We start from the raw sequence: 27,102 nt of genomic DNA on the forward strand, positions 1-27,102 counted from the left end.
GTCAGTCACCCAAAGTGGGCAGGAGGGTGGTCAGAACAAGATGTCAGAAGTGGAGAGGAAGAGAAGTGGGCGGGGGGTTGGGGGGGACTTTGGTTTGGGAGATTGAGATGATTGGCCTTGAGTGGCCATGTGGATTTGACGTGTGGGAGGTGTCAGGCAACCAGGAGACAAGAAATGGAAGGAAAGACAAATTGGGACTATGCATGAAGAAGCTGAAAAGTCATTATGTTGCTTTAGAAATTCCTCAGAGCAAGTGGGATGACCACCTACCTCAGTTCCATTACACCCAATAGCCCTTCTTTGACAGCTTAATGTGGGCCAGGGACTAGGGGCATGAGGATGCTGCCAGGGCTTTCCCCTGCCCTGTGGAAGCTCTTGGGAAACCGTGGACCTCATGGTCTGCTGAGGGAGAGGGACACACCTATATATGTTCACCATAATAATGTGAGGCTTAGGCATTTGTATTCATTAAAGTCGTTTTGCTTGCTTCTAACAGAAAACCCAGGTCCACTAGACCTGAGCAATAAAAGATGATTTTTTTTTCTCTTATATAACATATCCATCCAGCTTGATAGGGTTCGTGCTAGCTCTAATATATTGCATCAGATAAGTAAAAAAGGACCCTTTCTCAGTTTCTCATACTTTTATAGAGTCAGTGTCTTTCTCAAACTGTCATCTTCTCATGTTTGCAAGAAATCTTGCTTTTCCTTTTCCTTTTCTAGCCACTCTCTTAAGAAGAACAGAGTAGCTGCTTTCTCCAGAACAAACAGCACACTTCTCCTCTTGCATCTTTGTCTTGATCTATATCTGAATCATTAGTTGCAGCCAGGGATTTGGATGACTGGTTTAAGTCTGAGCTGCATACCCTCAACAATGTATGCTGCACAGGGGGTGTGTGGATATATGTGGGTATATGGGTCCAAATAAGAATTTGCGAAGTGAAGTTCCCATTCTGGCTCAGCAGGTTAAGGACCTGACTAGTTTCCATGAGGATGCATGTTTGATCCCTGACCTCACTCAGTGGGTTAATGGATCCGGCATTGCCATGAGCCATAGAGCAGGTTGCAGATGTGGCTTGGATCTGGCATTGCTATGGCTGTGGCACAGGCCAGCAGCTATAGCTCTGATTTGACCCCTAGCCTGGGAACTTCCGTATGCTGCACAAACAGCCCTAAAAAGAAAAAAAAAAGAATTTGGGAAATAATCAAGAGAAAGGAAATGCTTGCTGGAGAGGTGGGCACAAATGCTGTGGGAGCTCTTAGCTCTGTGGGTAGCAAGAGTGCAAGGTACTAAGATGCAGAGTAGGGAATGATTGATTAGTTTTGGTAAAATCATGGAGGGATTTACAGAAACAGGAGGATTTCATTGGTGCTTCACCAAAGCTCTATCAGAGATGGAGATTTTCTGGTAGAGAATGCAAGCATAGAGAAAAGGGGAGCTGCTACCTGTGGAGTGAAGATAGGACATGTTGGTTCAGAGATGGTGGCTGGAGTGCCTGTAGGTGGCTATGTATGAGGAGATGGTGGGGGATGGAGCTGAAACTATTATAAGTCTGTATTCAGATCCCAAGGAGCTTAAATACTTGTTGAGAAAATTAGGAATTCTTGCTGTGACACAACAGAATCGGCACTGTCTCTGGAGCCCTGGGACCCAAGTCTGATCCCCAACCTGGCACAGTAGGTTAACGATCTGTTGTTGCTTCACTTGCAGCCCTGGAACTCCATATGCCAGAGAGTGGTTAAAAAAAGAAAAGAAAAAGAAAAGGAAAATTAAACTTCATCAAGTAAGGAATAAGGAACACTTCTACCTCCGTGCAGAAAAGGTCACAAATCCATACCATTTGGTCAGTCTTGTTATGTGGCCAGAAATCACAAATTAAATGAAACTTTGCATAGTATTAGTAGTCTACCAGCCATTTTCCATCCTGTTTGTTTGCACTGATTGAGCACCCCAAGTGAGGAGGGGTGATCCATCCTAGGCAAAGGAAAAAGTCCCCCCCACACACCAAAACCAAACATATTGTAGGTTTATTTAACTCTATCTTCTCATACCTGTGGGACACTCCTAGTTTTATTTCTATAGCTTTACAGGGAAGTCCTATTGGGAATTTCCCCTGAAATTTAGTGAAAAAGAGCTTTATCTCCAATTTTGTAACCTTCATAGGTATTCAGGATCTTGGAAAATGAAGGGACAGTTGATGGAAGAGAGTACTTGAGATGTTTGTTTTATCATTCATTCATTCATTCATTATGTGTGCGTATCTATCTATCATGGTTTCTTGTTTGGGAGTGGGGAAGAATCTTTAAAGTTGTGAAATGGAAGGAACCTGATAACTTCAAGGTACTTGATGACTCTGGTTTTAGAAAATTAGCCAATTTGGAGTTCTGGGAAACCCATCTTACACCAAGGAACTAAGAAGGGTGAGTGTTCCAGATGCTTTCTAAGTATATAATAAATGAGAAGGACCACATATTAGAAAGGCAATTCTCTAATTTACAGTATTAGCTGAGAGGGTAGGATTCAGGGTGATGGGGTGACAGTGGCCATAAACAAGAGCCATGCATTTCTCCTGGACCTTGAGCAATCTGTGTTCCTTCTGAGTCTGATCATCTCTGGGAAGCTGAGGTGTTATATTGCGCTCAGATGTTATTCCTCTGAACTTTGTCCTTTGTATCTTGATGGATATTTGATGACCTTATGCTTGATGCTTTCTTGTATGCTCTTCTGTCTGGTGGTCCACCTCTCCAGGTTCTCAGAACGCATTTTGGGTCTTGTTCCTTCTGTCCTCTGTTCTTTGTAATAGATTCTTCCTGAAATCTTTTCTTCGTTTGTTCTACTCTGAAAATACATCCTCGTTCCTCTCTAATTCTTGATCTCCTTGCTGTTCACTTTTCCTCCTCCTTATCTTACTTTCAAAGCTCTGTGGCAGCCTTTTTTGTGTCTTTTATTTTCTTGCTCTTCCCCATTTCCCAGTTGCATCACTCACCCCTGGTAGAGTAGAGATCTGTATTCCCTTTAGGGACCACAGGACATATTTTTGTATTAATGACAAGTGTTTTCTTTCTGAGATAGGCTTCTTATCCTTCCCTATGGACTTTAAGGTAAAATGAACCCCTGCCTTCCAGTTTTGCACGTTGGTTTCCTGAGGATGTATTTTCTTTTCAGTCTTTTCTAAGGCGGTTGTAGGAGTTGCCTTCCCAATGCCTTCTCTGTCACTGAGTTGGAGAGCGCTGACCTGGTCTTGAGTACCAGCTCCAGCACTCTTCTGCCTCCACCTAAGCCATTAGAATAGAACATGACTTTTATTTCTTGTCTGTCTTCCAGACTCATACCCCCTTTCCACACTGTGCCCTGAGGCCTGGAGTTTGTAAGCTACATTTCCCAGGTTCCTTTCCTGCTATCATCTGCCAACAGGAGGACTGGTGAGAGGTCAACTGATGAGAAGAAGAAAGAGGCTTGGGATTGAAGCTTATTGAGTGTGGTGATTTCTGGAGTGTGGCAATTCTTAACTCTGGCATAGCTGCACTGTTTCAGTGTTTCCAGCCTTAGCTGAGGAGACACCTTTTCTATGGATCCAACCATGGTGTCCCCAACAGGAGCAACAGTTCAGGCTTACAGGTTTCATTGCACTCAGGACCATTAGCAGTCTCTGGACTTCACCGTTGCTCCTTTTGCAAATATAGCTCCCTCCTACCTTTAATCTTGTAGTCTTTCAGCATCTTTTAAACTAGCTCTCTCAATTAAATTCCTTCTGTTTTAAATGCCTAGAATGATTTCTAGTTTTCTGAATGGATATATTACAATAAACTCATGCCAAATCAAAGGCAAAAACAGTGCAACTTTTTTTCCCCTCTGTTTATGATAGGTTTCATTATCAACTGAAGGAAACTTCGATTATTTTCTCAAAATCCATACCTTGCAACAACTTCAGCACCATCTTGGGTGTGGGAAAACAAAATGCCTTGGATGGAGGTCAAGGATAAATGATCTTATAACAAATATCAAAGATGTTAGAGGGAAAACAGTGGTACAAGGAAAAGAATGTTATACTTAGGGTCAAAATTTCTGGGTTTAAAGTCTGCCATCTTTACTTACTAACCATACAGTGATGGGCATTACTTTAAAAATTTATTTTTTATTAAAATTTTTTATTGAAGTTTAGTAAATTTACAATGTGTTATTTTCCACTGTACAGCAAAGTGATTCAGAATATATATATTATTTTCCATTATGGTTTATTCTAGGCTATTAAATATAGTTCCATGTAATGTATAATAGGATCTTGTTGTTTATTTAATGTATAGTAATTTGTATTTGCTAATCCAAAATTTCTAATTTATCCTTCCTCATCTACCTTCCCCTTTGATAACCATAAGGTTAATTTCTAGGTCTATGAGTCTGTTTCTGTTTTGTAAATAAGTTATTTTATGTCATATTTTAGATTCCACATATAAGAGATAGCATATGGTATTTGTATTTCTCTGTATTACTTGGCTTAGTATGATAATCTCTAGGTCTATTCATGTTGCTGCAAATGGCTTTCTTTAATTTGTTTTTAAGGCAGCATAGTATTCTGTTGTATGTATATACCACATGTGCTTTATTAATTGGTTGATGGACATTTAGGTTGCTTCTGTGTCTTGGCTATTGTAAATAGTGCTGCTATGAACATGGGTATGCATGTATCTTTTAGAATTAGAGTTTTCTCCAGGTATGTACCCATCAGTGGGATTGCTGGATCATATGGCAACTCGATTTTTAGTTTTTTAAGAAGCCTCTATACTGTCCTCCATAGTGGCTACACCAATTTACATTCCCACCAGCAGGGCAGGAGGGTTTCCTTTTTTCCACACCCTCTCCAGCATTTGTTATTTGTAGACTTCTTAGTAATGGCCATTCTGACCAGTGTGAGAAGATAACTCACTGTAGTTTTGGTCTGCATTTCTCTAATGATTAGTAATGTTGAGCGGTTGGGCAAATCTTAAAATCTCTTTGAAATCTCCATTCTGTTACTTGTGAAATGGTGACATCAACATTCAATCTGATTTATAAGGTTGTAATGAAGGTCAAGTGTGAAAATGGTGTGTAAACTTCATATCGCTATAGAGACATTTTTATGGGGATTTTTAAAGGGCAAGGTTTCTGCCTTGAGGTTGATGCTCATCTAATTGATCAATTTATAAACAGTAATACAGTTATGTGTACTTAAATATTTGAGAGCTCAATGCATGAAAAGTGATTCTTAACTAAGATCAAGGCATCAAGTAATTTCTGATACTGCTCTCATTTGGATAAATTGGCTAGAAATGCCTCATCCTTTTGGGACTACAGTTTCTTTATTTGTAACTGGGGACCTGAATGCTGACCTACCTTCTGAATGTGCTGTATGCATTAATTAACTGCTTGTGATTGAACAGCATCCTCAAGACGAGCATGTAAATGCCAAGTGTTCTCACTGATAATAAAGCAGATACTTTCTTGATGGGGTTGTCATGAGGATTAATGATTTAATTGCGACAGAGTGCTTCTGATATCCTTAGATGAAAACTGCCATATAACTTTGAAGAGGAATTTTATCAAATAGCTACTGCTTTGGTTCCTGAAAGAACAACTCAAAATAAGGCAGTGCTGATCTGCATGTGCCTGTCTCAATTTTTCCACCCCCTTTTAGAACAGCAGGGATTTAGAAATGGGGTTCAGAAGGAGGCATGTGGCAGAGTAATTAGGAATTTCTGATTTTTGTTCTCTAGTAGGCTCATGAGATCACTTCAAGATAATTTCTCTAAAGTTGTTGGTAAGTATTGTAACTGGGAATTAACAAGGGCAAACACTTTTCTATTGATGAAGACAAAATTTAGCCTCTATAATTTGTTATTAGAACCACCCATGTGTCTATCATTTCCTAAATTCCAACCACTAAGACTTCCTTGCCTTTCCTTCTAGTCTCTAAACTCTCATTTTGCTTCATGACTTTTGCATCATTATTCCCAACTTTTCAAAGGGTTGGGCATGGTCACTTTTGTCCTTCTAAAGCTCAGATCATACCATCTCTTTAAAGATGCCACTTTCTCAGGACTCCCCCTTGTCCCTGGACCCATTCCTTTCTAATCACACTAACTCTTTGAATTGTCATTCGTATGTACTGGTGAGTCAATTTTTCTTCTCATTGACGTATTTAAGGATATACTGTCTGTTTTCTTCCACTAAAACATCTACATGTGCAGGTGATTTTATGTATCCTCTGCTTTTTCACTGGTGCCTAGCACATAGTAGTTGTTCAGTGGAGTTTGTTGAACGAATGAGTGATTTATGCTATTTTTGTCTTGAACAAAGTTGTATAGTTGATCATCAGCAAATTAGGTTAACTTTGAACTATCTATGATAGAAGCTTGGGGTGAAAAATGAGAATGTCTTCTTGGCAAATTTCTATAAAATTGTGACTAGGCAAACAGTTAAAACAGGTAAAAGAATAATAGGTGATACAGAATCCAGTAATTTGAGACTGAATCCCTTGCCCAAACTAAAGGGTATCATACTGTTTATATTTCCTTTTCTCAGCACTTCATTTTATGATTCCATTGTTTGGAATTTTGGGTGCTTTAGACATGCAAACATTGTTCTATTGATGTCCTAGATCAGAGGTTAGTCTGCAAATTAAGGCCTGCAGCCAAACTGCCTGTTTTTGTGAATAAAGTTTTATTGGAACACAGTCATGCTCAGTCATTCTGCATTTTTATAACTGTTTTTATACAAACAAGGGTGGAATCGAGCCATCAACGCCAAACCAAAAGCATTTACCTTTTCTGAAGAGTTTGCTCACCTGTTTCCTAGAGTGTTGTTTTCCAAACTCTTCAAGTTGAAATATACTTGACATGTAACATTGTGTGAATTTAAGGTATACATGTTAATTTGATACATGTATATATTGCAATATGATTGACATTGTGGTGAGAATTTTCTCATCTCTTGGAAAGCTAGAAAAGGTACAAGGATTTGCAAGTAGTTAAATTGATCCAAGGAATCTTAGTGGCAGGTTATGTCTGAAGGCATTGTGTGCTATAGTTTTCTACTCTTTTAAGAACAAGGAGATAAATAAACATAGGAAAGGAAAAAACTTAAGTTAGCAAGCCATGAAAACCTCTTAAAATATCCTTAGGCAAAACTTGGAGAGTTTCACTCCAAAAGGAGCTTTATTGGAATAAATGAGATACTGTAATTATTTGTGCTTTTATGGCAACTTTTATTTATAGGAAGGAGGCTGTTTCATCAGCAGTCAGATTGGAGTTTCCTGTTTTTTTTTTTTAATTTTTAAATTAGATTTATTTGTTTGTTTGTTTGTTTGTTTCTCAGGGCTGTACCCATAGCATGTGGAAGTTCCCAGGCTAGGGGTCCAATCAGAGCTGCAGCTGCCAGCCTAAGCCACAGGCACAGCAACACTGTGGGATCCGAGCCACATCTGTGACCTACTTCACAGCTCATGACAACCCTGGATCCTTAACTCACTGAGCAAGGCCAGGGATCGAACCTGTGTTGGCATGGATACTAGTCGGGTTCATTACCACTGAGCCGACAGAAACTCTTGGAGTCTCCTGTTTTAGATTGGAGTATTTGAAGGGGAGAGAAGGGAAAAAAAGATCGGCCCACTTTTAACAACAAAACAATTTATTAATTATAACAGAAACGACTGTCATCTTGTGTCTGCTCTGTAAGCCATGGGTTGTGTTAAGTGCCTATGTGTATGACATCTTATTCTTGCAGCAACCTCCAAGGCAGAAACTAATAGCTCAGTTGTACAAATAAGTACTCTGGAGCTCAGAGGCCTGCCGTAACTGCTCAGGTTCCTATAGGTGATCAGAGGTGGCCTTGAATTAGAATCCGTGGCTATTTGCTCTTCCCTCAGAGAGCAGCAGTTAGAGAAATAGGGGAGGCAGTGTAAATGCAGGAAAGACACATTGTACACTTTATTGCACTTCAAATATGCACAGATTTATTTGCTGGTTGTACTTCGAGAAAATTGAGGGAAACATACATCCTTATATACAGAGGAGCTGAGCTTCTACAAAGCAAATGGTAATTCTCACATGCTTCCCTAATGAGTGAGCCTAAACTAGGGGCTCCCAGTGGGGTGCTGAGACCAAGAGGCCACTAGCTGAGCAACTTTGATTTGAAGCACAGAAGGAAAAGCCACTTTCCCACCTTGACTACCAGATCTTTCCTTTGGAGGAGTGAAGTGCTGCCTTGATAGAAGATGGGGGTGGGGAGTGGTGGTGGGAAGAAGCAGAAGAAAGAGCTCTCTCTAGCACTTACCTGTTAATTTGAAATGCCTTCAGCAAAGTTGGCTACCTGCAAGTTTGTAAGGCGAAACACTTTCCTTTGCATTTTCTTTGCAAAGACAGCTTTTGAGAAAAAGTCTCCTTTTAAACATTCCGTGACTTTGGTCAAAGAGCCGGGAGCCTGGTATTAAAGGTTTCAGCACTGTCAGAAGCTCCCGCCAATGAGAGAGCTCCTGCCATTCACACTGGGGCTTGCTCAATATTTCTCCTGTTCTTTGCTTTCACCCTGACAGCTTCTAAATCTCAGGAGACGAGGGTATTTTTTTCTTTATCTTTTTATTTCCTCTCCAAAGTGTGTATATTTATGAGGAGGTGACTCAGAAGGGGTGGGGAGCAGGGAGAAGGTTGGGGAGAATAGATAAAGGAAAAGAACAAGGGTTGAAAAGGTTTTGTGCCTTTTTGATTGCTGTTGACAAAATTTTAAATAAAAATATTGGGAATTTGCTCAGCCTCCCCTCCCCCCCAGCTAATATTTAAAAGCATTCAATTAAGATTTTCTAATGTGCCCAATGAGTTAAACTGTCCTGTGGTATTAGAAAAATATTACACATATAAATAAAATACGTCAAAGCATTAAAAAGCTATTACATACACTGAACATAAAATGGCAGAATAATGATGGATCCCGCCATGCAGGAAACATATTCAAAAATATTATCTTCCTGGTAATGAAATGCCATCCGTTTCATTTTAAGCTAAATACGTTAGACATATCAGTGGAGTCTGTGCTGACACAGCAGTGAGTTGAAATTGAAAATCTGAAATTATATATATGATTGGACACAGTGTTAAAGTAATTTATAGGAAAAACCACGAATGTGCTGGGTCTGCACCTTCTGGTGAACTCATTTTATAGAATCAGATAGAGGAAAACTCTACCATTTCTAATGTGCAGTTAGAATGGCAGCCCGCCAGGGCCCCGATATATTCAGTATGAAAAGGGAGAAAGAAGAAAGACGGGGTGGGAGGGGTTGGGGAGGGGAAGCAGCCAGGCAAGTGGAGGGTAGGGGGGTTGGCAGGGGGTGGGGATGGAGACAGAAAAGAAGCAAGACCTGGGAGGCTTGCTTCAAATTACAGCAATTCTGCATAAGCCATCAAGAAAATGGCATTCATTTTCATTGCTCTGACCTAATGGGATACAGTGATTGTGGGAGCTGTATTAGTTATCAAGACAGGTGGGAGATAACAGGAGGACCCATGCCCAGACAGGTTTCAGCTCTATGACTCCACTTGCTGTGGTGAGAGTCAAATGCCTGGCAGGGATGATCTGACCCCCAAAGTTCAGGGGGATCCTGAGTGCTGACAGGTGATGCATGGTACTCCCAGGCCCATTCAACTCACCTGGCTGGCTGGCAGCTGTCTGTCTCTCTCTGCCCCACTTTTAAAGTCTTTTTTTTTTTTTCCCCCAACGTGGTGCATATTTGGCTACAAAGTTATAGTGGGAGGTGGGGTAAGCTGGGGATAAGGAAAAACACAAGGTCGCACTTTTGTGTGGAGATGTGTGACGAATGGATACCCTGATGTGCTTTTCGTCTTTCATTTATAGCCATAATCCTGCTTGAAATGTGGATTATTTATTCATACCAGGCTGGTCTCCTCCTGGAACCCCAGGGAGCTGCTGCTGTGAGTTGTCATTTGGTGGTTGCACTGGCTGAGGCAGAGGTGGTCTAGTTTCTCCTGTAGGGTCTTTTCCAACCTTCCCTGACTGGTAAAGAGAAGAAAGAAAGGGTTGAATGTGAGAGCAAGAAGGATGGATGCTTTTCATGCTGTAGCTGACAGCTGCCTCTAAGGAAGGAAAGGCAGAGTGGAAGAAGTGGGGTGCCTTCAAGTAAGATTGAGATAGAGTGACGCCACCATCCCTGGCTTTCTATCCAAGCCCCACACCTCAAACAAATAGCCTGGGGGTTATGGAAGCCTGAGGTAACTAGGAAAGTAAGAATAACAGATCTTGGATGTGTGTGTGCGTGTTTTCCTAAACACGCAGGGTATTTCCAGCCCATTTTAATAACACCAAGTGCCATTTCTGGAAGATTTACTCTAAGGCAGACCTTGGGCTCACAAGCAGGATCTCACAGCATCAGGTCAAAGGGGCTACTCTGCTTTCCATTTTGGAGATGAGGAAACTGAGGTTTATAGAGGTCAGATGACTCTCTCTGAGGGGATGAAGGCAGTGAGCCCCTCAGGTTACAAACTCTAATTTTCTAAGGTCATGATGTGGCAGGATTCTTCTGCCTGTTTAACAGCAGTCATTGGGGATGAACAGAGGGGTTCAATGATTTGCACTCAGGCAGCCTTTTTCTGAGCCCTCCACCTAGCTCAGCTCGCTCTGGGAGCCGCCCAGACCTTTCTTTGTGGCACTTCCCATGGGTTGTAATGTCTGTGTATCTGTTCTTATTACTGTTTGCCTGGACATTAAGTTCATGAACCCAGTGACTGTGTCCACTTTGCTCATTGCTCTATCTCTAGGACTTGGGACAGTGCCTAGCACTCAGCAGGTACTCATTAAATGTTAGTGGGTTGGATCAATGAATAGCTAGATGGGCAGATGCATTTTCAGTGATAATCAGTAGTAGAGCTGGGGCTGGACACTTACAGGTCATCCCCTGGAATACTCATCATTTTTCACTTGTGCCTGTGGTTACAGGGGTCCTCTCCGGGGATGGAATCAATGCTGATAGAATCAGAGAATTTTAAAATGGCAGGAAGCCCAATGGGACATCTAGTCTACCATTCTATCCAGTGGTGAATAAGTTAGTCATTAAGGTTCTGCTTTGATGCATCCTGTGGTGGGATGCTCACAATATCAAGGACAACATGTTCCATTGCTTCATAGCAGTGATTTATAAAGGCATTTTGTATTGAGAATCAAATCTACTTCTGGAATTGTTATCAGACTAGTCCTTGCTTCTCTGAAACTTCACACATTAGGCCTTTTTATACCTACACAGATAGTCCTTCAGATGTGTGAAGATGGCTATCCTGTTTTACACTTGTTTCCCTTTTCAAGGCTCTGTCTACTCAATCCTATCTGCCTTACTTTATGTTTCTGGGCATAATATCAACTGGTCATCCTGAGTGGTAAGTGTCCCCTTTAAAATATTTAACACAATTAAAATATTACATGCCGTAATCCAAATGTAATTGAATCTTTCTGTGATTATTGCCTTCTGCCATCTGACCATCCTAGAACCATGCAGTGCAATATTATCTAAATTTTCATAGCAGCAAGACAAGAAGTCAAACCATATTAAATTTGTGACCAACTAACTTATTTGCTCAATTTATTCATTCACTCAATAAATATTTCTCTTTTTTTGTTTGTCTTTTTGCCTTTTCTAGGTCCACACCCGTGGCATATGGAGATTCCCAGGCTAGGGGTCGAATAGGAGCTGCAGCCACCGGCCTATGCCAAAGCCACAGCAACGTGGGATCCAAGTTGCGTCTGCGACCTACACCACAGCTCACGGCAATGCCAGATCCTTAACTCACTGAGCAAGGCCAGGGATCGAACCCACAACCTCATGGTTCCTAGTTGGATTCGTTAGCCACTGAGCCACGACGGGAACTCCAACAACAAATATTTCTTGAGCCAATACTATATACTAGCCTCTGGGCAAATATTGGTAATAAGATAAGTGCAACATGATTTCCAGTGCCAGCCGAGGACCTGCCAGTCTAGTGGGATAAGTCGTACAAGTGAACAATTATTGTATTCTTCAATCATAGGATGCACATTATAAGTCTTTTATCTTGTTTAGAATCATTATGTGTTTTATGACTAAAACGTAGTGTTAACATAGCATTTGATTTTATAGCCTATTTATAAATCACTGCTGTTTTTAAGAGAATAGTTTTTTTTTTTTGTATTGCAGTAGGTCTTTTTTTGTTGTTCTTTTTCAGATTCTTTTCACATGTAGGTTATTATACAATATTGAGTAGATTATCCTGTGCTATATAGTAGGTCCTTGTTTTCCATCTATTTTACATATAGTGATATATATATGTCAATCCCAATGCCTTAATTTATCTCTCTCTCCCCACATTTCTCCTTTAGGAATCGTGAATTTGATTTCAAAATCTTTAAGTCTTTCTTTAAGTCTTTGTAAGTTCTGTAACATTTTTTTCCTAGATTTTACATAATAATGATCTCATGATATTTGTCTTTGTCTGACTTACTTCACTTAGTATGATAATCTCTATGTGCATCCTCGTTGCTGCAAATGGCATTATTTTATTCTTTTTTATGGCTGGGTAACATTCCATTGTATATATATATATCACATCTTCTTTATGCAATCTTTTGTTGATGGACATTAGGTTGCTTCCATGTTTGGGCTATTGTAAATAGTACTGAAGTGAACATTGGGGGTGCATGTATCTTTTCAAATTATGTTTTTCTCTGGATGTATGCCCAGGAGTGGGATTGCTGGATCATATGGTAGTTCTATATTTAGGTTTTAATGGACATTGTTCTCCATAGTGGTTGCACCAATTTATGTTCTTACCAACAGTGTAGGAGGGTACACTTCTCTCTGAGAGGATAGTTTTTTAACTGAGGTAATATGGCAGTTGCAATATTTTATTTTATTTATTTGTTTTATTTATTTACTTATTTTGCTTTTTAGGGCCACACCTGTGGCATGTGTAAGTTCCTGGGCTAGGGGTTCGAACTGGAGCCACAGCCACTGGCCTATGCCACAGCCACAGCAACGCCAGATCTGAGCCACGTCTGAGACCTATACCACAGCTCATGGCAATGCGAGATCCTTTACCCACTGAGGCCAGGGATCAAAGCTGCATCCTCATGGATACTAGTCAGATTTGTTACTGCTGAGCCACAGTGGGCACTCCCAGTTGCAAAAATTTAAACCTGTCTAACAGCAGTATGTGCCAGATGAAGGTGTGGTATTAAGGCATGGTGGTCATCTTTGCTTTGGAAAGACAGAAAAAGCTTCACAGAAGAGAAAACACATTTTTAAGTCTTGATGGATGAGCCATGGTTTGCCCTCTTATGGTAAGAATCTCACAGAGTAAGAAGGGGATGTGACTGCCAGACTAACCAGAGAAGCTGTGTCATCACTTCTTGGGGGATTAGTATGAGAAAAACTGGGTTTCACTGTTGAGAAAAGCTTCCCTTATAAGAGAGAACATAATAAATGCCATAGAGAAGCATATGTAATTGCTATACAAGTTCACAAGTGAAAACCAAAAGGGGGCATCTATTTGGAGTTGTAAGAAGAGAAATCTGGAAAGAGAGCATGAATATGCCTCCAGGAGCAGCATTTGTAATATGCCTTGTAGGGAGCGGGTTTTCAGGGAAGATGGAAGGCGTGCATTCCAGGGAGAGGAATCAGCAGGACAAAGGCAGATGAAGGAGATCAGGAAAGTTTGAGCAATTGCAAGGGATCCAGTTCAAATGGAGCTTGGCCTTTAAGCAAACAAGTGAGAAGAGATAACTATGGAAAAGACCTCAATGTCCAGGGCTCTTTCCAAGTCAAAGTGTGTGACAAGCCAGCATGTTTGGGCTCAGAAACCTGGAGTTTCACTCTGGAATATGTTGTGAGGAACAGGCTGATCCTCTCTTTAGTCTTGGTGTTAGTTTTCTATAAATAGAAACAAATGGGATTATTGATGTTCCTCATAAGGGAAATATCTCATCACAGTGGGAATTTTGTTTCTAGCTCCAATAAGTTCATGCCTTCCACCATTTTCCTATTGGTGCCTTCTACCAATTTCTGTTTAGGGCCCTGCTTTTGGCTTGTTCTTCTTCCCACAATTTCCAGTTTCAGTAGATTTTCCCCCACCTGCTGTTGTGTAGAGTTTGTTCACTTCTCTTCCTATAATATCCTTCCTCCTGTGCAGAACCTTGCAGTCCACTGTTGACTAAAAAAATACACAACCTGAAAGTTGAGAGTTACGTTTTATTTGGGGTGAAATTAGGACTTATGCCCAGGAGACAGCATCTCAGGTGGCCCTGGGAAACCACTGCTCCAAGGTGATGAGGGAGGAGCTAGAATATATAGGAGTTTTTGCAATGGAGGACAGGTAGCAGGAGCAAAAGAGTCCTGAGCTCAATGAAATCATTCCTTTGATCTTCACCTCCACTATCAGGGTCAGTATCCTGAGTTTTCACAGCTTGCAGAACTCAGGGCTCTCACCCTTGGAAGTGACTACATTTGCAGATGACTGTGACATTGTTTATCCTTGACTACAGATCAGGCTGAAATACCACCCAAGGAGGAAAGGGGTGGGGAATATCAGGATATGATAAAAGTGAGTGGGGGCACATGAAGCATACACACATTTTACAAATATTTGTTGCTGATCTCCTGAAGGTTACTACCAGTCAGTCATATGGAGCATACATCACCATGAAGGATTTTAATGTGTTTCTAGATATGAGGAGATGCAAAAATTGGGCACATAAAATATTCTCCTAAATATATCTGACTATCCGAAGGCCTGTTCTTCCAGTTTTCCCAGAGCACAGAGCGCCTCACTCCTGGTCTCTACCTGAGCTCCACTTAGGGGGTGCTGCAGGTTTGTAGCTGCAGTGGCTCATGTTTTACTCCATGTAGAGGCTGATGATAAGTGCCAAACTTCAGTTCACACCACCACAGTCACATTTAATTGTGTTGGCTTTGTTTGCACATTCCATCCTGTCAAGATCACTTGAGACCTCGAACTTTGCATTTAGCAAATCACTTGTCTCTCTTAATGTTTTGATACTGAAAAGTTTATAAGTGTATTTGATGTCTCTATCCAAATCAGTGATACCAAGTTTCAAAAAAGAACCGAGGAAAAAACTCTGTAGCACATGGCTAGAGACATGGCTGGGGCCTGACACTTTCAGTGAGGATGAGTGTTTGAGTGTTCTCATCCACCACAGTTACTATCATCTTGGAATCCTTCTAAAACATTTAACTGACATCAAGACAAACAATATTGATGATCATCTTCTATACACCTTCAAAATTCTATCAAGAAGGAAGCAGGGTTAATGCAGTGTAGAGATATGACTGGAAATTGTTCTGCAAGAGAAACCCTTTGCTTCCAGAAAAACTCTGATCTAACTCCTTAGGGTACTCTTATCATTTCCCTTTTATAAAATTTCCCTTCCTCCCTGTGGCTGAACTTGGATGAACTGTCCACACTGGCCCTTGGGTTGTCCAGGGAGACACCCAGCATTCAAGAAGAAGCTTTTTCCTGGGGAGTCAGAATCTAGTTTCCATTTTAGCTCTGCTTTTCCTTATAACTTAAGTACACAGTTACGGACTGCATGGTACCCTCTCCTGCCCCCATCAATTTCATATGTTCAAACCCCAGTCCCCAGTGTAATACAGGTCTTCTAATGAGGAAATTGAGGTTAAATAATGTCATGGGGTGGGGCCCCGATCCAATGGCACTGATGTCCTTATCAGAAGAGAAAGAGACACCAGAGACCTCTTTCTCCATGTGCATACACAGGAAAGGCCACCCGAGGACATACCAAGAAGGCGGAGGTCTGCGAGCCGAGGAGAAATCAAACATGAGGCCTCAGGAGAAACCAAATCTGCCGACACCTTGATCTTGGACTTCTGGCCTCTAGAATTATGAGAAAGTTAATTTCTACTGTTTAGGTCACCCAGTCTGGGTTATATGGTTATGGTATCTGTAGCAGATCTAGTTGCCATATTACTATTTAAATGCTAACTACCACATTTCCTCTTCTGTGGAACTAATCTGGCTTTAAAACAGCTTTTTGGAGAGAAAATTCACTGTTTTAAGAGTATACACTATTTTTAAGACAATTCTTAACTGCATATATATTAAAATCTGAAAAAGCCCACTCAAGCATCATTGATAGGCAATGCTTCTGCATTTGTACATGCTCCCATGTATACTTCCTATTTGAGGATAGCTTGATTTAGAGAAAAAAGTGTTAAGCTGCTTCTCTTTTTTTTTTTTTAAACATCTGATACTTAGTGTAGCATTAATTATAGTATCTTCCTAGTTGGCAGTCACCAGCCAGGCAGAAAGATCATTAAAAGTTGTTGAGTGTCTTAGTAGATTTGCATCTTGTAAATCATCTCAAGGCGATCACCTCATTCTACCCTAAATGACAAAGTCTATGAGAAGACACATCAGTAGAAGGACATAATATTAATCCTTGGCTTCCAGAAACATGTTTTTGTCTGGAGTCCAGAAACATTAGAGAACACTGGAGCTTTACTGCAGGAGTTCCCTTGAGTCTCTGCTGTTACTCCCCAGTCATGGGCCTCTAGTTCTCTTTTTTCAGACAAATTTCATTGAGCAAGAGTTTTAGGGTTAGGAAGGATAGTTTTCCATCACTGCCATCACAACATTTTCACAAACTTAGCAGCTTTAAACAACACCCATTTATTACCTCAAAGTTTAGCTCATGCAGTGTGTCCTACCAGGGTCCTTCAGAGTCTCACAAGGACAAAAACTTCCTTTCTGGAGGCTCTGGGAATGAGTCTGCTTCCAGCTCCTTCAAGTTGTTGGCTGAATTTTGTTCCATGTGCTTGTAGGATAGAGGCTCCTGCTTCCTTAGTGGCTGTTACCTGGGGGCTGGTCTCTGTACCCAGAGACTGCTTGCTCTCCACGTGGCTTCTCTCCACCAATGGTTGATGGGATCCCTCTCACACTTCATAGCTCTCTGACTTCCTGTTCTGTGACCAGCCCCAGAATATTCTTGGCTTTAGTGTCTCCCTGGGTTAGATTGGGCCCACCTGTACAATCCAGGCTTCTCCTTCATATTTTAAGGTCAGTTACTGAATACACCTGCCATGTCCTTTTTGCTATGTAAACTAATACAGGTTCTAGGATTTAGGGCATGAACAATTCTGGGAGGTTGTGTGTGTGTGCCATTTTCTGCCCACCATTAGAGTTTCTAACTTCCCATTTTCCCCAATTTTTTTTCCTTGGAGTTTTAGAAAAGCTATGGCACTTTTTGAAAATCCTTTAAGGCTACACCAATGGATGGCAGACATTCATTCATTCAACAAATATATACTGGGCCCTTGTGATGTGTTAGACATGTGCTACACCAGTAAGTTGGGGTGAACAAGTCAAAACACCTGTCCCTTGTAGCTTTCACTCTAGTGGGAGGAGACAGATAAAAATAAGTAAATGTGATTGCAATTATTTTGAGTACTAGGTAGGAAAAATCCATAGAGTGTGAGAGAGACTGACCGAGAGAACCTCAGGTAATGTGAAGGCTTCTTGGAAGAGGCGATGTTGAAGCTGAGATGGAAAGTGGAAGGACTGACTGACTTCCTGTTCTCTAGGGCTAGGATGTGTGAGAAAGAGGGCAGGACATGTGCCAATGATGCATGCTACACAATATTAATTCATTAATCCTTTCCTTTCATTAATCCCTTGTTAATAACAATCGTATGTGTTAGGCATTATTGTTATTCCTGCTTTTCAAAATAGATACTAAAATGAATATTTATGTCCAGATAATTTATTTGGGAGGTGATCTCAGGAGGCACTATGAGGGAATGAGGAAATGAGGTAAGAATGGGAAGACAACAGATTAAGGGTATATTAGTGAGCAGATAATTGCTATGGGCAACAGAACCCCCAGGAGATGCTAATCATGTAGGTTTAGATGGAATTCAGAAATTAAAAAAAAGTGTGTGTGTGTGTGTGTGTGTGTATGATAAAAATAAACCTTTATTTAAGTCACAAAAAGGCAGGTGATTTTGCCCCTTGAAGCTGAGTACACTTCTAGCTGATACAATTCAATGTATACATGAGCTCACAAATTAGCAATTAGTAATTTTGAATAAATGTGGCCATAGAGGAATGTGCCCACTTCTTGTCAGGACCATTCTATCTCATCCCTCTGTTCTCCAGGCCTGCAATCTTTCTCTTTCCAGTCTATGCTCTATGCAGGTCCCAGGGGGATCTTTTTTTAACATAGAAACATGACTCTGTCCCTTCCCTGCTTGAGGGGAAGCTCATTTGATATTGTCACTAACTGGGATACTCTGTCTTTACTTGGTCAACTCCTGGTCATCGTCTGTCTCCAATGGTGAGGTCAGAGGTATGTGTTCAGCTCCTTCTGCTGGGCCCCAGAACCTGCAGCATCAGTCAGTTGTACAAGCTGGCCAGGGGATTCTAATATGTAGTCACAACTAAGAACTCATGCGTTGGGAGGACAGAAGGAGATGATTAGCAGAGGGAAGGAGTTGTCCAGGCAGCCTCAGATCCTATTATAGAATAAGAAAAGGAGGAGACCAAGGAGAGATGAGGTGGAACCCCATTAAGGATAACATCCTGATGGGAAGAGGAAAAGCCAAGGGCCGGAGAGTTTCGTCTATGAATTTGATCTGTTTGTGATGCTTCTAAAAAGATCCTAGAAGATGAAAACCACTGGAGCACCAAAGGAGACAAACAAGGTTTCTGAAAGGAAAAGGAAGAATGAACTAGGCAAGTTCAATTGCCTAGGTAAGACATGAAATGTAAAAAAGAAAACAGATTAAAACAGGTTGCTCCTGGGCAAAACTTTGCTGGATTGAGGGTTGAATAATATGAATTAGTGATTTGGAATTTGAAAAAAGGACCAATTTGGGAGTAATTAAAAAGGGAAGTGGCACACACCATGGCTGAAATTCCACAGTGAGGCTGTCAGCCAGGGACAGTTAATGCTCACTGATGGCCACGTGCTCCTCATTTCCTAGTCCCTTTGCTTCAGGCGGGGACATGGATACCTGTGGGCATTATCAGGGAGTGTAAGAGGCTGTTCATTTCCGGACTGAAGCATTAAAGATGTGGCATGAAACCCACTGGCTGTCTCTTCTCCTGTGTAGTGTTGTGTTTGTGAGCCTTCATTAATTTAAATTCCCTGAACCCCCTGTGGAGTAGAGTCCACCTCTCACCCCATCTGTGGGGACATAGCATGAGTGAGAAGTAGACATCTGTTGTATTAAACCACTGAGGTTTAGGGGTTAAGTTGTTAATACAGATGACTCTGCTTATCCTGAGCAACCCAGTTTGGTGTAAGAGAGAGAAAAAAGTCACAGTGGAGGAGGACAATATGGTTTCGTGAAATAGGATTGAACTTTAGAGGTTTTCCAAATAAGATCGTGGTGAGAATCAAATAATTTTAGAACTGGAGCAAGGTTGTTAAGAGGAATCACGACAAAGGAGACTGAATGCTTTGTTGGCTTTTTGAACATCCTTCTCCATCTCCTGGCAAAGAGGAAGGAGATAATAAATTTTATCAGGTCGTAATTCACATGTGTGCTAGAAACTTGAGCAATTGTAGAATCCTTGAAACAATCACTAAATGCATTCATTAAGTGCCTACTGTGTGTAGATCAATAAGGGAAGTACTATGGAAGATGTAGAAATATTATGAGGCCTGATATTACCCCTAATCTTGAGTGTTTTTCAGTTTTGAAAGGCACCTAGAGGTAGAGTTAGGAACCTAGAGGTAGAGTTAGGAGTTGGGGGAAATGTAACTGGGAAGACTTAATAGAAGATTTGAGTTTGGAAGTCAGATTTTGAATGTCTAAAAGGAAATTAAAGCTAGGGGGAAAATGGTGTATGTGAAGAAAGGCTGGAACAAAGAATGAAAAAACACCAGGGACTTTTAAAAAGCTTTACAAGTCAAGGACTGTAGTCTATAAATTTTACGTAGAGAAGTTTTCCATGGTCACATTTTGCAACAAAATTGATCATCAGGTTTTCAAGATGGGAAAAAAATACTATACTAAGTTCATACAAACTCAATACTAAGGAACATACATACTAATCTCTAATTCAGTATGTGAGAGTGGAATTCGTATGTTGAAACAATGCCTTCTCAGGTGTTACAATGGAATTATAAATTACTTGGTATTCTTTATTTCTTTTTGGTTTGTATTTTTGATTTACACAAGTATAATTTGTAAAATTAAACCTTTAGTTTGTAGTGCAATTGATTACATTTTCATACCATTGAAAAGCACTCAACAGTGTTATGTTTTAATCCTTTCCCCAAAATGCAACTTGCGATAGGAAAATGTTAGTGCAAACTAATCCTTATCCTGCTGATGGCTGCAAAATGAAGCACCCTTTAATTCTTTATAACATTTGTTTTGCAAGATTACTTTTACTAGGTGGTTAGGACAAGGACTAGATTATTAAAAATGTTCATTTTTAGTGGTAGTAACATATTATGGTTAAATTTAATTTTATTATTTCTTTAAGAGCCTATTCAAGATTCTGCTGTTTTTAAGGGATTTCAAATGTGGTGTTGGTCAAATGAGTATTTTTTGAACATTTCAGTGGGAGCATATTTCTATTAATGTTAGGCTAATTAAAGCTCCACAGTAAATATAAAGGCTAAACATATAAATATTAGTCAGTGTCCTCATTTTAACTGCTGTATTATGTACATATATTAATGAGCCTACTATCATTTAAATTCCTCACACTATAAAAAATCAGTAAAGAACATACTGGCACCATCTTTTCTGAAATACGCTTATGTTTCTGTTTATGTATACTTATTTTTACATATACACATGCTTAGCACATAAATACATATGAAAATAGGAAAACAAAAACATGCTAACTGGTTGTTTTGATTTGGGGAGGGGATTGTAATATATATTTTTTCTTCTCTCTATTATTCAGGATTTTGTAACCTCTGTACAATGAACAAGAATGCTTTTTAAAAAAGTTTATTCATCATTTCCTCATTCTATGTTTTTGGTAAATATAGGAAACATTAAAGATAATTTTTGAAAGTAAAAACCCTTACTCTGTTCACCATAATGCCATTTATAATTTTGTAGTATTAGAATCAATTTACCATCCAACTGCACATATATTTGACAGAAATGCCACAAAATTGCATGTGTAATTTTTTGAATGAGTAATATTGATATAACACAAAATTCAAAAGATACAAAGGATTTTCAATAAAAATGTATATATGATACAATTTTTTTCACATAATTGGTACATTCTTATATATCTCAATATAAGTTTGCCTTATTCTTTCTTTTTCTTTTTTCTTTTTTTTTTTTTAAGGTTGCACTCATGGCATAAGTAAGTTCCTAAGCTAGGGGTTGAATTGGAACTATAGTTGCCGGCCTATGCCACAGCCGCAAGCCAGATCCAAGCTGCATCTGCGACCTACACCACAGCTCACAGCAATGCCAGATCCTTAACCCACTGAGCAAGGCCAGGGATTAAACCTGCATCCTCATGGGTCCTAGTTGGGTTCATTACCACTGAGCCATGATAGGAACTCCCTGCCTCATTCTTTCTCATGGCAGCATTGTGTCAACAAATTACCTCTTGATGGGATTTGGGTTGTTTCTGTTAATAATGGTGTAATGTATATTCTAGAACATGTGTTATCTTGCACACATGTGACTACAGCTGTGGCATAATTTCTTAGAGGTGGAATCTCTGAGTCTCAATATGTATGTTAAAAATTTTGGTAGATATTAGTACATCCTCCTCCAAGGAGGCTGTGCCATCTTCAACTCTAACAAAGTACGCATGAGGGATTTGGTTTCCAGCACACTTTTATAAAACTATGTATTATCAAACTTATTTGTCAGTTTTGAGAGGTTATATCTACTTTTTATGTGCATTTATGTGATTATATGTTTTCATATGCATTTATGTTATGAATGAAGTCTAGCCTCTTGTCATATTTTTAAAACACATTTCTTTTTCTATGAGAACTATCTATTACCACATTGCTCCATTTTTCTATTGAGTTGTCCTTATTTTACTTATTTTAGGAACTTTAAAAATTATATATATATAATGTTCTGTTGCCTAGTTTCAAATTTCTCAGTACTATCTTTTATGGCTTCTAACTTTTATATAAGGCATAAAAATGTTTCTTCTAATTCTAGTTTAAAAATAGTTAATGAGTTTTCATTTAATTTTCTTTATTTGCAATGTTGATAATTCTGGAATTTACTTTGATGTAAGGTATGGGGAATGGATCGAATTTACAGTTGGCCCTTGGTACTCCTAGGTTCTGCATCTACCAATTGAACCAACTGTGGATTAAAAATACTTGAAAAAAAAATTCCAGAAATTTCCCAAAAGCAAAAATTGAATTTGCTGCATGCCTGATAGCTATTTATGTGGTACTTACACTATATTCACAACACTTATATAGCATATATATTGTTTTAGGTATTAAAAGTAATCTAGAAAAGATTTAAAGTATATGGGTGGGTATGTATAGGTCATAAGCAAATACTATGCCATTTTATATAAAGGACTTAAGCATCTACCGATTTTGGCAGCTGAGGGGTGGGGGAAGTCCTGGCACCAATTTCCTACAGATATTGAGGGACTAGATAGCTGTCTAATTACTAAACGCTATTACTAGTCGTTTCCTTATTGGTTTATAATTCTACCTTCATGTAAATTATTTACAATAAGAAAAAAAGATGTTTATCTCATATATTCTCAAATTTTTTACATTTTTTTAATCCCTGAAAGAATAAGTTAATTTTTTAAATAGGTATCATTTTTAAGGTAAAGAGAACTGATAAAAATATTTTAAATTGAATACAAATTATATTAAGAAATATTTTATTTGCATTTTCCAGATGCTGGTCTGCTGACTCATGCTGAGTTAGCTACACAAGAATTAATTGAGGCAACTTAAAAAGTTGTTTTATGTACAAATTTACATAAAAAGAGGGCAACAAAATTCTGGCCTCAAGGGGGGGCTCCAGGCATTTACAGTTTTTCACACTCTCCTGAGATGATTTTGATGGTATAGCCAGATTTAGGAACCCTTGGCTCTCATAGTCACAGAATCTTGCTTATTCTACTTCAGTTCTGTCTACTATGTATAAAATCCAAGATTTTCTTGAAAAAGATGTCAGATTCATAGAATTTGCAACTTCAGTATGTGTATGTGTCTAGCGTCCATTCCTCAAAAGCACAGAATCCCGCAGTTCTTCTGTGCTCTGAAAAGCAGAATTGGCAGTATGGCTTAGCAGGTGTTTTAATTCCCTCCTGTCTTGTGCTCTGTGTCCATGTTGACTGAACTGGGCTTATGTCCAGCCCTCTCTAACAAACCCGATTCCTCCTCTTTAGCCCCTTCCCTGGGCAGTGGCCAAGAGACAAATCTTGATCAGCTGCTCCCTTCTCCACCCACGAAACTAAATAAGAACAAGTATTAAACCAGAAATGACCAATTTTTACCACAAAAAATATATCCTTCATGTTCGAAATGGTTAAGTTAATCAGAAGGCAGCATTTAATATGTAATTCCTATTTCCATTGTGTAAATCAAATTTTTACATAAAACAAGATATATGATCTTCTAATCAGAATTTCTTCACCTCTGTGTGATTGGAGGCTTTCATAAGATCACTGTAGTCTGTCCGCCCTTATGCACATCACATCTTTTGTCTTCTAACGTATTTCACTCCTCTCTGTTTCCAGAAAATGCCACATTTGTATTCCTTTGTGCTTTTGAACTTTCCCTTCTCTCGGCCTAATATTTTTGACCTAGCTGCCACTTTGATCATGATGGAATCAATATTTAAAAATGAATACTTCAAACAAAGAAAATGAATACTTCTGTAGTAATATTGACTATTTTATACTGTACTTATTTATTTATCTTGTCATTCACTAGAGTATGAGTGTGCTTTGCTCTTGCAATTGGCAAAGGAGTGCAACTCAATGAAACATGCAGTGAAAACTGAAGCCCCAGGGTAGGACTGGTCCACAGCCAAAACTGAAGTGAATTTCATTTAATGGTGAAGTACAAGCTTGTTAGACCCCAAATTTACCATACTTTGGTTAAACCTAAGCTTTTTCCATACTAGAAAACTGATAAATTAACATAAAAGTGTTCCCTAGGATGGTCCTATCCCTAGAATGCCAACAAGAAATAAATGCAAGTATATTTGCAAGGCATTTTCCATAATCCAGGCCATAGGAAAAAATATTTCCACTTAAGATGAATGTAAGTTCCATTATGAGTTAGTGTCAGCAGGACAAAATGAGCTTAGCATGCCAAATCCCTGAGATAAAGTACAAATCTGTAGCTATACAATTAGTAACTTTAAATGGCTAACAAAAAAAGAGGACAAGAAAATATTAAAAACAACAACAACAAAATGATGTTTTCACATATTTGAGAAAAATAATTGAAATTTCAGAAATTAAAAAACTCAAGAATTTGTATTTAAAACCCAAATGGCTTACAGACTTAAATGCAAGACAAGACACCCTAAAACTCCTAGAGGAGAACATAGGTAAAACACTCTCTGACATCAACCTTACAAATATTTTCTTAGGTCAGTCTCCCAAGGCAACAGAAATAAAAGCAAAAATAATCAAATTGACAAGCTTTTGCACAGCAAAGGAAACCATGAAAAAACAACAAGAAGACAACCTATGAAATGGGAGAAAAAAGTTTCAAATGATGCGATTGACAAGGGCTTAATCTCTAAAGTATACAACCAACTTATACAACTCAACAGCAAAAAAGCCAACAACCCAATGGAAAAATGGCCTAAAGACCTGAATAGACTTTTTTCCAAAGCAGATATACAGATGGCCAACAACTCATGGGAAAAAATCCTCAACATTACTAATTATTAGAAAAATGCAAAGCAAAACTACTATGAGGTATGACATCACACAATTCAGAATGGCCATCATTATTAAGTCAACAAGTAAAAAAATGCTAGAGGGTGTAGAGAAAAGGGAACCCTCCTGAACTGTTGGTGGGAATGTAAATTGGTACAACTACTATGGAAAATAGAATGGAAGTAGCTCAGAAAACTAAAACTAGAACTCCCATATGACCTAGCAATCCCACTCTTGGGCATATGTCTAGATAAAACTCTCATTGAAAAAGATACATGCACCCATGTGTTCATTGCCACACTATTCACAATAGCCAAGGCATGGAAACAACCTAAATGTCCATTGACAGATGAATGGATTAAGAAGATGTATTATATATACACAATGGAATACTACTCAGCCATAAAAAGGAACAAAACAATTCCATTTGCAGCAACATGGATGGAACTAGAGACTCTCATACTAAGTGAACTCAGTCAGAAAGAGAAAAACAAATACCATATGAAATCACTTATATCTGGAATCTAATATATGGCACAAGTGAACCTTTCTTCAGAAAAGAAATGCATGGACTTGGAGAACAGACTTGCAGTTGCCAAGGGAGAGGGGGAGAGAGTGGGATGGACTGGAAGTTTGGGGGTAATAGATGCAAACTATTGCATTTGGAGTGTATAAGCAATGAGATCCTGCTGTATAGCACAGGGAACTATATCTATTCACTTGTGATAGAACATGATGGAGGATAATGAAAGAAAGATGTATATATATGTATGACTGTGTTACTTTGCTGTACAGTAGACATTCACAGATCACTGTAAATCCATTATAATGGAAAAAAATAAAAATCATAAAAAATAAAACCCAATGGAGAGGTTAAATATCCATTTAGAAACAACTGAAAACTTGTAAAATAGAAAATAGATACAAATAAAATGCTCAAGCTTTAACACAGTGATATAGAGAGGTGTGAAAGATATGAGGATAAAATTATATATTCTATGTGCTCTTAATAAATGAATTCAGAAAGACCATAGATTAGATGGAGGAAAACTGGTTACATTTTTTACCTGCCATGTTAACTAAACCTCCATTTCTGAAGAATCTGATTCCTTAGTGACACTCACTTCTTTTTTAAGTTGCTGTAAAGATTCATTAACTTTTATTATTGAACATAGAAGCATTAAGAGGCTTCCCAGAGCCTTCCTTGAGTTACTGACATAGCCTCTATTTATTCTTCCATTGTATAGAAGCAATTTCCCCTTGATTATTAGAGTTAGTCTTCTCAGGCATTACAGAAGCCTCATTCTTGGAAGGGCTGCATTCTAAGACTCTTCCTGATACCAAGTATTTCACTTAGTAGCGGAAGGAAAAAGACAAATAAATAAGACTTATTCAACAACAAAGCATGGAAGGATAACATGTGAAAAAGTATAAGTTGAAAGCACAAAATAACCTAAATATATTGAAAGTAACAAAAATATAAATATGACTTTTACCTGTATAGAGACTTTGAGATTGGGACAGAACAAACCTTACCTATGTATTTTTTCAAAGAGAAATAACAGAACATAATGAACCAGGTTTTAAGTTAAGGAAAGGAATTGGTATGTGAGACTAATATTGATTAGAAGAGAACTGGTGTACCTATATTTATCATACTTACTAAGTAGAGAATCATTACATAAGGGAAAAGGGAACAATTCATCAGAAAGCTATGATAATTTGGAACCTCTAAGTACCTAAAATATAACCTCAGGAAATAAAGTAAAAACTGAGAATTTTATGAGGGTATATCAAACATTGTCACAGAGATTTCATAAACTACTCATAACTGATAGATTAACACACAGAAATTAATAAAGAGTAATAGAACACAAGATTAATCAAATGGACATATATAGAATTTTTTATTAAAATTAGTTAAATAGATAAAATTAAATGTCTCAGAATAAAGGATGAAACAGATAAATATGAAAAAAAATACATGGAATAAAGACAAGAAAGTTAGAAGTTCAGTACAACATACAAATAGCAGTGTCCTGAAAGGGGTGGAATGTGAATCAACATTATAGAAAAGACTAAAGAGGATTCTGGAAAGAAAATAAACATATTATGTACAGAACATCAGAAATCAAAATGAATTATTTCTTAACATCAACACTAGAAGGTGGAAAACTGT

Source organism: Phacochoerus africanus, chromosome 2, assembly GCF_016906955.1.
Source record: "Phacochoerus africanus isolate WHEZ1 chromosome 2, ROS_Pafr_v1, whole genome shotgun sequence".
Lineage (NCBI taxonomy): Eukaryota > Metazoa > Chordata > Mammalia > Artiodactyla > Suidae > Phacochoerus > Phacochoerus africanus.